Source organism: Sinocyclocheilus anshuiensis, unplaced genomic scaffold, assembly GCF_001515605.1.
Source record: "Sinocyclocheilus anshuiensis isolate Anshui unplaced genomic scaffold, SAMN03320099.WGS_v1.1 scaffold881, whole genome shotgun sequence".
Taxonomy (NCBI): Eukaryota; Metazoa; Chordata; class Actinopteri; order Cypriniformes; family Cyprinidae; genus Sinocyclocheilus; species Sinocyclocheilus anshuiensis.
In genome coordinates this window covers 510,265-521,990 of record NW_015558695.1, presented here as the reverse complement: position 1 = coordinate 521,990, position 11,726 = coordinate 510,265, and the positions used below count along the sequence as shown (strand labels likewise).

The 11,726-nt window shown below is 36.3% G+C and overlaps 1 pseudogene; it reads right to left on the bottom strand.

The window, feature by feature from the left end:
- Positions 1–5,405: 5,405 nt before the first annotated feature.
- Positions 5,406–11,726, bottom strand: part of LOC107681364 (Usher syndrome type-1G protein homolog pseudogene) — an 8,089-nt pseudogene continuing 1,768 nt past the window's right edge.

The window sequence follows — 11,726 nt, the reverse complement described above, 5'->3', positions numbered from 1 at the left end:
CTTGCTCAAGAGCACAACGGTGATAACTGAGAGGTCGTCTATAGGGGTCAAACTTATTCTTTTTGGTTATAGTTCTAGATATGTACTGCACAGTTAGTTGTGACAGCTGCATAATGATTTGCATGAATCAGAGTGATTAATGGTTTGTCGATCACACAAAGGTAACATAAGACTTTTTTTTTGCCACTTTTATGGTGCCCTTTCATCTTTTTTGGACATTATAGCTTGTATTAAAAGTATTTTTGAAGATTCTTAAGAAAAAAAATGTATTTTTTTTATTTATTTCATAAATGACACGAGTGTGAGTAAATAATAACGATTTTGTTTTTTGCACGAACTATTCATCTAATACTGTAAATAACATGTTCACTATTTATTGCCAGATAAATGCACCTTCTTTATTTTAGCTGCTTTTTTTAGTAGCTTGACTAATTTGGGAATATGCAGTTTCAAGATAGCTACTCTAAAACTGGTCTTTATAAAAATGAGCGAGAGTTACAGCAAGCTTACATTAGTATGCGCTCTGGGACTTTGCACACAATAAAAGTGTCACCTTTTCTCTTTCCGTTCCTCCTGTTGTGACCCTGGAGACTCTGTCGCTACCCATCCTCCCTTCTACTCAACATCTACTCCTTTCTTCTCTCGCTCTCTCTCTCTCTCTCTCTTTTGTGCTCTTTTTGTCCTCTGCCCATATTTAGGCTTAATTACACAAACGGTTATCGCATCATCATATTGGCTTTGACTAAAAAGATTGCACACAATAAAAGTGTCACCTTTTCTCTTTCCGTTCCTCCTGTTGTGACCCTGGAGACTCTGTCGCTACCCATCGTCCCTTCTACTCAACATCTACTCCTTTCTTCTCTCGCTCTCTCTCTCTCTCTTTTGTGCTCTTTTTGTCCTCTGCCCATATTTAGGCTTAATTACACAAACGGTTATCGCATCATCATATTGGCTTTGACTAAAAAGAAAAGGTTCCTTCACCTCCCATTATATTTTCATATTTGGGTTTTCCACAGGTGACGGGGCACAGGCTGATAGGATTTCTCATCTTTGGGCTTAATAACACCCCACCCTCCCTTGCTTGCTCTTCCTATTGAACTGATGAAATCAATATGGTTATGCACATTCTCAAAAGCTCGAGCATTTTACTAGAACCATGCACAATTTTGTGCCATCAGGCAGGTGTGCTGTGAATAGACACTTTGTATCAGATCCTCAAATTAATTCCATCCCAAATTCAATGAATGAATGAATCAAATGGATGAATGGAATTGCGCAGTATGAGCAGATTTATCAACGGATAAGAACGTGGGCGAACAAATGAATGTGTAATGGAAAGTTGGGGTAGACTGATGTCGGAAGTCTTAGAAAATAAAGAGACTCCAGACATTTCTGTGGAATATTCAGAAAAACATTTGAATTATAAAGAAAGGTCTGAACTCATGTGCATGCACAATAAGTACTTGCTGATTTTTCATCGCATAGAAAGCGTATAGCTCTCAAATCTCATTTGCATTTATTTCAAACATGATATGTAAAGATGCTCAGGTTTAAGGATGTAACATATCTGAATTAAATGAGATTTGAAAGCTATACAATTAAGGGGAAGGTTTTCAGAAAATAACAACTGAAACTGTTTAGTTAATCAAAAAATACAATAATTTTTGTTTTATAAAAATAAAAAAATAAAAATGAAATTAAGTAATAATTTATTTACCCTGCTGTTGTTCCAATGCAGTATACCCTTATTTTTTCAGAAAGAGAAGGATCTTTTTTTACCTTTTTCCAATTAATCCATACAGTATAATGACAATGGATAGCAACCATGTTTTTTAAAAAAGACACAAAAGAATCGCAGAATGTTCCCATGTGATGTGTACTATATATATCCCAAGTGTTCTGGGGGTGAGAAATCAAGATGGATAAAAATGTGTCACAAAATGCAATCAATGTACTTTCTTCTCTGAGGTAAATATATCTGTTGTGTTTGTCGCATTCCTCAAGCTTCCTGGCAAAGTGGACGTGCAGGACGTCACAAGACCACTGGTTTGCATGCAGCACTTAAATCTGCTCCTGAAAAGAGGGTCATGGCCACAGTATCATAAGTCTCCCTGAGGCACTGGCTTTCTATTCTGGAGACGTCCCTCCCTTGCTGACAACCATCGGTTGGTAAATCCATCCGACCAGCATGTCAGATTCAAGGACAAGACAGATAGCTGTTCAAAAGAAGAAAAGATAGACTGAAAGAAAGAGGTGATTCAGGTCAGTCATTAAATCCCTTTGCTCCCTGGCCTCTGCCCCTCACTTCATTCCCTGAAGACAGTCTTATCCCACCGGTCAATTGAAAGTCTTTTGCAGCCATGAATCTATTCCCCTGATCCCTGCTTGGTTTTAAGACCATATCGAGAGCAATCGTGTTCTTTTTCTGCCTGTATTATTGTTAAGAAGATAGCTGCCGTTTATTTCTATTTATCTGAGTCATGGCTAGTCACTTCTTTTGCATTAACATTCAGCTCTAGAGACATGTTCCGCGGCCCGACTGTGTCTTTGTGGCAAGATTTCTAATTTCATGCTAAGGATCATGGTGATTAGGAGTTATATTGAAGTTGTACAGAATCAAGAGAACCTGAGATTGCAGTCTGGATGACTGTCATCTAAGTGGCCTGTTCAGCATAATCGGCACAGATGGGTAATTAAGTTCAAATGCTGTGAAAGTTAGAATCCAGGTGTATTCTATTTTTGATACCTGTGGGAGAATTTGATTGGCAGGCTTTGACAGAAGTGACTGCACATTTATAATCTTTGAACAAATACATTTTTTGAAACCCTGTGAAATTCATGATCATAAGCTACAATAAAGGTCTTGCCAAGACCACATTGTGCCATAAAGCTGTTAAAGGTTTTTTTTTTTTTTTTTTGCATAAAATGGGTAGGACTCTAGATGTTGATTTGATGAATTCAGTTGAAATCGCATACACTTTGAGTAAAAGTGTGCTCACATTTACTGTTCAGGGAAATTTTGCTGGAGCTTTTAAAGGTTTTTTTTTTTTTTTTTTTGCATAAAATGGGTAGGACTCTAGATGTTGATTTGATGAATTCAGTTGAAATCGCATACACTTTGAGTAAAAGTGTGCTCACATTTACTGTTCAGGGAAATTTTGCTGGTAGAATCCAGTTAACTTTGAACTTCTGAAAGTGACTTCTGTGTGAGCTGTGCTTTCTATCTTTACACTACTGAGGTTTTTTTTGCCCATGAAATTTCGTTGAGATTTCTCTGATATGACTGCACCTTAAGGGCCAGATTTACTAACAGCTTGTGCCATCGCAAACCCTCTTTTGGCGTTAAAATAATACTGTTAGGATTTACTAAAGACGTGCAGTGAAGAATTAGCACTGAAAAGGCATGGACAGGTATTTTTGTGCCTGACCTTACTGAATATGCATTTGTAGGAGTTTCCCTTTCAGACGCAACATTTATGGGAGGAGAGTATTAAAATGAACCACGCATGGCGATTTACTAATGTTTGCGCTCATCAAATTACTCGTATGTCCGCCATTATTTAACGGCCCAAAAAAGCATGTCTTAAAGCATGCGTTAAAAAATGATCTGGCTGCGTCAGTGTTCTTTAATGTGTTATAATTGCATTGTTAGTAAATCACCTGCAGAATTTTCCCCTCCCATCTCTAATGCTCTAATGCTAATTTGCCCTGTTTAGTAAATTTGGCCCTAAGTATTTTTTTTGCATAAGTAATTACTTCATGACTATTAAGTACTGAGAGTGTGTTCTTTATAGTATGAATGTGTGTAGTATGAAGGAAATTCATAAGTACTACATCCATCATGTTGTTATTTACGGCATCACTTTTACTGCACTGTAAAAACAAAATCTGTGAAATTTACTGTAAAAAAAAAAGGCAGCTCTGGTAGCCAGAACTGCATTTTTTAAAATATGGTAGCAACATTTTAGGTTTTGCGCATTTAAAATACATTTATAGTAAAAACCAGTATTTCATTAACTGATATTAAAATTGTGAAATTAAAATGTTGTCATCATTTATTCACCCTCAAGTTGTTCTAAACCGGCATGAGTTTCTTTCTTATGTTGAACATAAAAGAAGATACGATATACCTCAGTTCAACCAGAAACTACTGTTGTGATAAACGAAATGACTCGGCGGTAATGAGGTCTATGCTCCTCAAGTTAAAGCTCCAGGATCAACAAAGGGTTCTCTGTGTACACCAACTCAACCATGCGTCACACAGCTCGTCCAATTACTCGTGTTTCAAAAAAACACGTTATGGCCAGATACATGTAAACATTAAAGTATGTGTAGCATAATGTGAGGGTGCTTTTATCCTACATACAGTCTCCACAACAGCAACTCTGACGTCAGATTCTGTTAATCCATTTACTGTACATTTCACCATTTACAGCTCACAATTCAGCTGTCCAACAACTAGGCAAAGCTGCCATCAGCCTACATCATGTATCCAAATCTCTCAGTGTATTAACAAAAATAACAACGGTACAATTACCACTATGTTGTGTACCAGATACTGAGCTTTGAATGACTAAAAAAGAATTATGAAACATTTGTCAACTTATATACACAAGTTATGTCTTAAATGACATTTTGTCTAGAAATGTGCAGGCACGCAAAGCACAGGCACTGAGATATATGCCCCATGGGGGCAGAAATATTATGAGATTAAGAGTGCGTGTAATGAGATGTGACCTCATTTTCACTCTCTGCATTTGCCACATGACACGTGATAACCATTAAATTTGAGCTGAATTACCATTTTTTATGCATATTGCGTTGTTTGTGTCAGTTAAAGAGGTAATGTAGCCAGCTATTAGAGAGCTCATATTTCAGCTATTTCAACATCGGTCCTCTATAAACCTCTCTATAAAAATTTTATGACAAGAGACAATCTCTTCATACCACAGGTTGTTTTCATTTCATTGACTTCCCCAATTAAACACACCTGAACCAGCTAATCGAGGTCTCCAGGATCAGTAGAAACTTCCAGAGCTAAACTCTGGAGTTAAACTGGCCCTCCAGGAGCAGGACTGTTTTCGACTTCTCATTCTTTAGCATATCTGGTGCATTGGCCAAATGTTGATGAAGTAACCATCACAATCTTTAAAGAAAAATGGAACACCTGTTCTGTAAACTCTTGTTTTGTTTCAACATTCACTGAGGTAAAAACAGACATCACTGTTGAAAGAACAGCATATGTTGGTTAGGTATGTTTTGAAGCATGGCAGCTAGTTTGAGCTGGTTTAAGATGGTCCTAAGTAACTAGCTCCTGCACAGGACCAGCTCATAACCAGCTGCCATGCTTCAAAACATACGTAACCAGCATATGCTGTTTTAAAAAAAAATGGATTAAGGGCAGAACTTCACAACTCAGTGTCTTCTATGCAGCCTGGGTCCTCAATGGTCTCCAATCGGCGCTGACAGGTGTCTATGATCTTCTTGCGAGGACCCAAGGGGATGTGAATGCTCTTGAGGTCATCATCTGAGCACAGCAACAGGGCATCCAGGTCAATCTTTTCTCTTTTGAAGATAGGAATGAACTCGTTCATGCTCTGTGTGGCTAGGAACACTTCCAGAGGGCTATTGTCAGGCTCATCATCGTCATCCAGCCCCAACTCCACCTCTTCCCATGGCAGCTCCTGCATGTTCCTCTCTTGCAGACTATGGGCGCTTCCGATGCTATCGTCATCCAGACTGGGCACGCGATGCATCCGGCTGTGGAGGCGCACATTATCGACCCGTTCGCTGCCTGCAAGGCTGCCTTCGTCTCTGCTCCCGATGCCAAAAAGTCCACCGCTCACGTAGTTGCGGCGGAAAACCATGGTGCCCAGGCCGGGACGGTTGAAGAGCGAGTCGTGCCCCGAGTCGGTGCTGATCACCGAGTAGTCCACATCATGACCGTGCAAGTCGGGTTCGCTGATGGCACGGGAGACAGCATCCTCGTTGTCACTAGGGAACATGTCACGTATGTTACGACGAGACCGGTCCTTAGGGTTGACGTACGTTCCCTGCTTCAGAAACATGACGTCGTTGCCTAGTTGTAGGCCAGATAAAGAGCGGACACTCTTCCTGCCATCTTCGTAAATCTTGAATGTCCCGTCACCTTGCTTTTTCTTCTCAAGCTTCTTTTGGATCTTAGTTTTGCCCCTGGCTGTGGTGTGGAGAGTAGCCTAGAGCGAAAAAATAGTACAAGTATAGCTTTAGTGAATGTGGCTTCTAACTAAAGATCAAGGGGCAGTTTTATTAGCAGCTTGCGCCAGCGCAAACGTCTTTTGGCGTTGAAATAGTACTTTCTAAAGACGCGCAATGAAGAATTAGCACTGAAAAGGCATGGCCCTGACCTTACTGAATATGCATTTGTAGGAGTTTCCCTTTCAGACGCAACATTTATGGGAGGAGAGTATTAAAATGAACCACGCATGGCGATTTACTAATGTTTGCGCTCATCAAATTACTCGTATGTCCGCCATTATTTAACGGCCCAAAAAAGCATGTCTTAAAGCATGCGTTAAAAAATGATCTGGCTGCGTCAGTGTTCTTTAATGTGTTATAATTGCATTGTTAGTAAATCACCTGCAGAATTTTCCCCTCCCATCTCTAATGCTCTAATGCTAATTTGCCCTGTTTAGTAAATTTGGCCCTAAGTATTTTTTTTGCATAAGTAATTACTTCATGACTATTAAGTACTGAGAGTGTGTTCTTTATAGTATGAATGTGTGTAGTATGAAGGAAATTCATAAGTACTACATCCATCATGTTGTTATTTACGGCATCACTTTTACTGCACTGTAAAAACAAAATCTGTGAAATTTACTGTAAAAAAAAAAGGCAGCTCTGGTAGCCAGAACTGCATTTTTTAAAATATGGTAGCAACATTTTAGGTTTTGCGCATTTAAAATACATTTATAGTAAAAACCAGTATTTCATTAACTGATATTAAAATTGTGAAATTAAAATGTTGTCATCATTTATTCACCCTCAAGTTGTTCTAAACCGGCATGAGTTTATGTTGAATGTTGAACATAAAAGAAGATATTTTGAAGAATGCTGGTAATCAAACAGTTGATGGTCCCTTCCATAGTACTTTCCCTACTATGGAATTCAATGGGGAAAGTCAATGGGAACTGTTTGGCTCTTCAAAATTCTTCAAAATACTTTCTTTTGTGTTCAACATAAGTAAGAAATATATACAGGCTTGGCACGACATGAGGGTGAGTATATGATAACAATATTTTTGGGTGAACTATTCCTTCAAATTCCTTAATTCCTTCAATCTATGAAATTTTTCAATCTGGTTTTAGAAAATTACACAGCACTGAATCAGCTCTCTTAAAAGTTTATAATGATATTTTAATATCTACAGATGCTGGAAATGCCATTGCTTTGATCTTACTAGACCTCAACTCAGCTTTTGATTTGGTTGATCACAATGTATTACTTTCTCGCTTAAAAAACTGTGTTGGTCTGAGAGGTACTGTCTTAAATTGGTTCCAGAGCTTTTTAACGGACTGAAAATTTTCTGTACATACAGGACAATATACATCTTCCAGTGCTCTTTTGACTTGTGGTGTCCCCCAGGGTTCCATTCTTGCCCCGACTCTATTTATGATTTATATGCTGCCAATGAGTTCAATTTTGAAGAAATATGGTATTTCCTTTCACTTATACGCTGATGATACACAGTTGTATCTTTCTTTTAAACCTGGTGATAATAATGCTTTAACAAAGTTGTATGCATGTATTCAAGAACTCAAATTATGGCTTATGAATAATTTCTTGACACTCGAAGGTAAGACCAAAGTGATTTTGTTTGGACCTACTGACGCTCTGTCTTTTAAGGCTGATAATATTGATCTTGGTTATCTTGCCCAGTGGATTACTCCATGTGTAAAGAACCTGGGTGTTTTATTTGACTCCAGTCTAAATTTTGATAAACAGATAAACAGTGTGGTTAAGTCATGTTTCTTTCATCTTCGTGGCCTGGCTAAAGTCAAAACTCTCCTTTCATCACAGACATTCGAAAAAGTAATTAATGCATTTGTTACATCTAGGTTAGACTATTGCAGTTTGCTGTATTATGGGACAAATCAGTCATCCATGGAGTGACTGCAATTGGTTCAAAATGCAGCGGCTAGGCTTTTGAATGGCACACGCACATTTCAACACATTACTCCCATCTTGTCATTACAGTGGTTACCTGTTAAACTTAGAGTGGAATACAAAATTTTAACGTTGGTTTTTAAAGCACTTCATAATCTTGCACCAACTTATCTCACTGAGTTGTTGCACCCAAATCAGTGAGACCGCTCAGATCCAGGTTTTTAGGAATTTTATCAATTCATGGGTCCAAACTAAAACACTGTGACTATTGAGCATTTGCAGTTGTTGGCCCAACACTTTGGAACAATCTCCCGGTTGTCATTCGAACGATTTCTTCATTGCCTATCTTTAAAGCTATGCTTAAATCTCACCTCCTTGATCAATTTGTAATGACTTAATGAAGTGTTTTTGAGTTTTATTCTGTGACTTTGTTATTTTTATTTATTATTTTAGAATACATTTTTTGTTGTTTACTATGCCATGTAAAGCACTTTGACCAACCTCAAGTTGTTAAATGTGCTATATAAATAAAACCTACAAACAAACAATATACCAATCTACTGAAGTAGTAATATCTGTTTTGTACCTTTATAATACACTGAGTAGTTATTTCAATAAAAAAAATTTAAAAAAAACTTAAAATGTTAAGTGTCAGATGGGGATTTCTGGGAATGTCAGTTTATTTTCTATTACTGTAAAAACAGGGCACAATGTACTGTATTAATATGAAGGAATATTATTATTTTTTTTAAACAGTTTATTTATATTAAAGCTCTAAAGGGCTTTGCTGCTTAGCAGCTGAAAACAGCCTACAGTGAGGTGTGAGGAATAATTATTTATTCTTATAATTATTAATAATAAATTATACTCTCCACTCGCATCAAGCCTAAGAATGCCCCTTACCCGAGGTAAAATCACTATAACGTGGCCTCTTGTGGCTTATTAATTAAACACGTCCTGCTGTTGAATTTCTCTTTTTCAGGGAACTTTATTAGTGCCAGGGCATGCTTGGAAATGCAGTGTAAAAAGACTCAAGTATGGATGTAAACATTCAGTATTCCCTCTATGATCAATTATAGATTTTCAGAAGAATGAGAGAGATTACATATTTTATATTTTGAAATAATAATTTCAAAAGAATTTTTGAAAAGGTCTTTTGTGTTCTGTCAATCGATCGTGTACAGTTTTCTTCGCTTGTAGTACAGCCAAGTGCTGCATGAGCACTGGAGAGGCATTATAAGATTAAACTATGTCCGTTTCCCATAATCCCTTCCTAATTTGATGCATTACTATCTACCAGACGGACAGAAAGAACAAGACATGCCACCAAGGAGAAGTAAAGGTAGTAAATTAGGTGTTTGGCAGTGAGGGTTTAGATCATGAATCCTCTAGGGCTGATTTTTTTTTAATGCATTTATGGATGCTAATTTCTGCATTCTCATGCTCATTATGGAAAGTAACACCTGCATTGGCTCTTCAGGAATGAAGTTGTGATGAGTTGTAGATGAATGCACATTTTTAGAAATAACCTTGATGGCAAAGCTTAATGAGGAATTGCTCACTCTACTGTGTTTCCATATGCATGCAAATTAATCACTTTTATTTATATATTTAGCCTTTTAATTTCATAGGAATGTCAAGGGAAACATGGCATGCCAGGCTGGATACGAACTGGCATTCCTGTGAGCATTTCTATTCAAGCTGTTAAATTTGAGCTTGAATATTCATACATGTTCAAAACTTTTCAATATCTACATATAATTATACTGTCTCATTTAGTTAATAATGATCAACTATACAGTGATTTATTTCTTCACTGTTATAAAGGTGTTTTATTCTATTATCATGAAATGACTTGTACATTGGCAGAGGTATTACATTTTGCATATATAGGATTGTGAAACGCAGATGGATTATCGTTTTCATAGTATGATTTAGTTCAAGTTTACGATGAAAGTAATCTGATTTTAAATTATCTCAGTAGATTAATTATACGTGGTGAAATACATTTAGAACATAATATCGCCAATATTATTTCTGTAAATGCTGTATATTATGTAAAGTTTAGGCATGAGACATTCCAGGGTGAGCTCAGTAGCATTTGTATGCTAGAACCACACTTTACATACAAATACTATACGAATACTAATGAGATCACATTGCTGTATTTTTTTCACACCGTGAACACTGTATTCTCGAAGTTTTATACAGTCTTGTGCATTATTGCCTGTTTTTAAGATGCAAACTAAACATGAAACGATGCATAAACATCAAACTTTACAATTTGTATTTGCATCTCTCCAACTGTGCCCTCTGGAATCTCGTCCTTTTGTGCTCAGGCAACTCATCTATTTTATGTGTCCTTTCACATGAATCGAATCAGTTTATGCTCATAAATGATGCATGATGAAGATAAAGACTGACAGGTGGACTTTTCTCTCAACATGTCTGTCCAGAGGGGAAGGTTTTATGGATGTAGACGGCATTTAGAACATGCAGAGCATAATGTGCCTGACTGAAGGTCAAGTAATGGAGCGAACAACTGTCTAAGAAAGCATTAAAATACAGCAAAACTCACTTTAATCACTGGCACTTGATCAAGAACTGCTTTTGAAGTGATTTGGGTACATTTGGATTACATGAGATTCACAAAAAAATGACAAGCATTTGACCTTGAAAGGTGAAGAATTATTTTTAGACTTATAGCAAACATCTTTATAGATATTTAACATCTAACCATAGCTACAGTTTAAATAGAATAAATCATGATAAGTTATGGTAAAGTCCATTTACTTCTCATACAGTCCATTTACTTAATCAACATGTAGAATGTACAGTGGATGAAAAAGTATATGTGATTTGTAATAATTAAAATGTATAGGCTAATTAATAAGTATATGTATAGTGCTGGTAGATTACTTATAAATTGTACTGATTACAAATCAGACAACGAAAAATTGTAGTTAGTAGCATAATCTGAATTACACATATTAGAATAGACTTGAATGGGATTGTCATGTACAGTACCATGCTGATAAAAAAGAAAATAAAATCAATATAATCAAATGCATTAATAATTACATTACATTAAATGTGTAAATAATATGTAATCATGTGGTCCATAAAAAGTAACTGCAATCTGATTATAAGCATTTTAAAACATAATATAATCTAATTTCAATTACTTAATTTTTGGAATCTGATTATGTAATCTGGATTACATGTAATCAGTTACTACCCAGCACTGTGCGTGTATATTATATTGTATTATATTAAATTACACAACCAGTCAAAAGTTTTTGAACAGTAAGATTTTTAATGTTTTTTTTAAAGAATTCAATTCTTCTCACCAAGCCTGCATTTATTTGTTCTAAAATATAGCAAAAGCAGTAATATTGTGAAATATTTTTACTATTTAAAATAACTGCTTTCTATTTGAATATATTTTAAAATGTAATTTATTCCCGTGATTTCAAAATCATTACTCCAGTCACATGATCCTTCAGAAATCATTCTAGTATTCTGATTTGCTGCTCAAAAACATTATATTATATTATATTATATTATATTATATTATATTA